This window comes from Pseudorasbora parva, chromosome 13 (assembly GCF_024679245.1).
Source record: "Pseudorasbora parva isolate DD20220531a chromosome 13, ASM2467924v1, whole genome shotgun sequence".
Lineage (NCBI taxonomy): Eukaryota > Metazoa > Chordata > Actinopteri > Cypriniformes > Gobionidae > Pseudorasbora > Pseudorasbora parva.
The window spans coordinates 24,806,939-24,810,808 of NC_090184.1; positions in this window are offsets into that span (position 1 = coordinate 24,806,939).

Sequence of the window (3,870 nt, forward strand, 5' to 3'; positions counted from 1 at the left end):
ACAATTAAAATGGATATTTGACTGTTGAAAACTAATGAATACTACAATAAAATATCATTGGCAAAAGGTGGTTCATTGGCGATTTCATTACAGATTTCAGAAATTGGAAAAACCGTAAAACTGAAAAATTATTTGGTATTTTTTTCCTGGAATATTTTACAGTATTTTTATCAGAATTTGAACAAATATATCACAAATGTATCACAAAAAATCTTATTTTTTTCCCTCCACATACACAACTGGGCCTTTCATTTTGTTTCAGGCAGCTAAATGACTTAAATAGTTGGTGGTCTTGGCCCTCAGACCAAAAAGTGGTGTAAATAGTTTTGAAGTGGTGTAATTGCTTTGACGAAGTGGCATGAATCTCTCTTGCCGCAGTCTCTCTTTCATGGAAGCTTAAGTTGTTTCATCTCATCTGCCATGTGTCGCAGAGCACCTGTAACATATCCTCAGTACAGCTGCATTTTCAGTCTTTAGTGCATTAGTGGTGGCACAATGAGAGAAATTACATGTGTGACTTGCAGCTGTTATCTGACATCGTTCAGCTGTTGCACTGAGGTAAACAGGAGGGAACGGGTAGGATTTTCACCCTCGTCCTCTCTTAAATGCTGAAATTAGAAAGTGTTGATGGCGTCAATACAAATGAAGACAAGTTGGGGCTACAACAGGACACTCGAGACGGCCTCAAAACTTCTAGGAGGTAGAACAAGGATGGTGTATGACACAATTGTTCGAATGGTGGATACACAAAATTCCTTTTTCAGAGCTGTAAATTCTTATCTGTAATGCATAGGCCTGTCAGAACCTTATTGTAGGTTGGATGTACTGCTAGAATTTTTTCCCAAACTGGTCTAAATTCCTACATTGAAACTTGGTTGTTTGTACTTGTAAGCTTTGTTGGTGTTTTCACATTGAATGTAGTCCTGACATTCTGGTTTACCATCATGGGTTCAAGTTCCATGATAGCCCTGGTTTCCTAGCATTTCTTTCTTTTTATTTTATTGTTGTTATTACTATTAAGCATCTATATATACATTATATGGATGAGTTTATATTTTAAACCATTTATGTTAAGGTTTTATGAAAAATATACACTGTATAAGAAAACAATCTTTAGGAAAATGGGAAAAGTACTGGTAATTTTCATGGCGGTAATTTTGTACTGGTAAACTTTCATTTTAAAGACACAATATGTAATGTTTTTGCCGCTAGAGGCCGCATATTTAAAAGAAAGGCATAGGTTTTTTTTGGTGGAGCTTTTATCATGCTGCAGATGATCACTTCTGCTGCTTCCGCTCAAGCATATGTTTGCTAACGCAGCGCTGTTTTATCCTATTTACACATTTAAGTGTGTTAAAAGTTGTTATAATGCTATGTGTGTTCGCTCGATGGCTTCTATGAGACACTTGTTGCACACTGCAGTAATATAGATCGATATTAAGCATGGTAAAACATGGTACTCGCTGTAAATCATGACTAAGAAATTTATAGTCCGCGCCGCGCTCCACTTTGTTCCTATGGGTGACATTAATCGACTTCAACGCTTCAGCACAGCATTCCGGGAAGGCAGCGCAGCATTTGAACCGATCTGAACGCAGAAATGACGGAAAGCTTCACAACATCGCGGATCTCCACGGTCACTGCTGTCACAGGACTTCACTAAATCATACCAAAGAAGTGTGTTTTTGACGGAGCGGTCCCAACGATAAAAGTTTACGGTCGGTGAGTAAAACTACTTTAAACGTCTGTGCTGTTGGCTATCGTCGCATGAGTAAACGACACGATCGTCATTCAAATGCGCTAACTGTTACTCCATTGTTGTTCTCTGTATAACGTTACACTAGTCTGACGTGCAAAACCGTTTTGCTTGCTACTGCTAAGGTTTAGTCGCATACAATAGTCCATAAACCGAATCATGTCCTCATAAACTGCGAGTAAACACACACAAATGTTGACAGGCCACTAAATACAGTACATACCACAGAGACGGACGTCCTGCTGTTGCTGTTTCTCCTGTTCAATTTATTTCAGCCTCCGAATTTGATTCTGGATCATATCTGTATTAGAATCTGAATCTGATCGATAGCCATGGGTTTCTCCACGCTTGAGGACGTCACTGCTTTGTTCGCGATCATCATTCTTTAGCTCCGCCCACACGATACGCCTCCAGGCGCTCGTTTTTTTCCGGAAAGACTCAGCCTATATTTCTTTTATAAATATAATAAAACTAAAGACTTTTCGGAGATATGAAGGATGCAATACTACACTATAGGTACTCAAGATTGACATGAGATTGACTGAAACTGAGTGTTTCACTCCCCCTTTAAGAAATATACTAGCGCTCAAAATTTTTGGGGTTAGTAAGATTAATACTTTTTATTCTGCAAGTATGCACTCAATTTATCAAAAGTGACAGTAAAGACATTTACCGTATTTTTGAAAGTACTGTATTGTAGTATTGTTGAAAAACAACAACTATTTTTTTAATTTAACGGTTTCTACAAAAATATTAAGCAGAAAAACATTTTTGAACACCAAATCATCATATTAAAAGTCTTCTGCTGCCAAAACAGATGGTAGAAACGCCTGTTTAAAATGAAAGTTTCATCCGTGTCTGCTAAATGCAAACTCAGGACTTGGACGTCCTGTTTTTTCTCCATGCTGCACAAAGAGATATTCAGAAATCAGTCGAGATTTTGCTTGTTTTAGTAGCACCTCCATCAGCACTGCAGTTCAGTCTGGGGCAGGTAGAACAAGCTGTTTGTTTTTTCTGATACAATAACCAAGACTGCAGTCACGTATGAGATCGGTCTGCTCGGTTAACTTATTTTAAAATGTCATTGGAACAGGCATTTTGATTTGATTTCTGAGAGTTTGCAAAATAGCCCATCCTCTGTTCAGACCGATTAAAAGGTCAACTTTCATTTCCATGTCATCTTACTGATGAGGAAAAGTGTTGATTTAACTGCCGCCCTTCCTCCAAGTGCTCACTTTTTAGTTCGTTTAAAACTTTTAGCAGGTCCACAAAAATCCCCTACTTAATTTTATTAGGAAATTACAGTTGTGCTTACCATGACGACGAGCCCACCATCATTAAGGTGAGCCCTCAGGCATCAGCTGCATTGGTTTTCTCCCACTAAGTGTAACATGAGTCACTTATTGAATATCACACCTCACAAAACCATTGGAGAATCTAGTATAACAATAAACTCCCACTCAGAATGAAGGTCTGACCCCCGAAAGAGTTCCCACATGCTCCTTCCTTACTTGACCTAATTTGAAGCAAACACGGCTGATCCCACTTCCCAGATAGTGTTATTCATTATGTTTTTAGATCTTGTCATGATAAACACCAAAAAAAGCATGTTTGACCGCAAAGAAGGGGAAAATGACACAAATAGACAGCAAAGAGGAAGTATATGGTTACAAAATGTGCATGTCATGTGTGTCCCAGGCACTGACAAATGGGACTTTTTTGATATATTAGGGTAAATATTTACCCGTTGGGGAACAAGGCAGATTCTCTGTTTGATTGCCAGTGTTCAGTGTCATTTGATCTGTTGTTTAGAGAATTGAGAGCTTGGTAAACAATCAGTCCTCCTACATCTGCCTGCTGTTTATGTGTGTTGGGACTGGAAGTCCTTGAAGCTGGACCACACAAGCAAAGCTTACTGAGACTGCAGTCAGATGTAGAATGATGACAATGCGGTCCTCTCACTTTCATGTTCTTGGTATAAACATGAAGCATTGTCCTCGTTTATTTCAGCAGAAAATTGCCAACATGAAAACAAATTGTTGGCTCATGAATACACGCAGCTGTTAAGTGTTGCAAAATTTAGTAAACAAAGTTTTGAAAAACAAAATGTAATA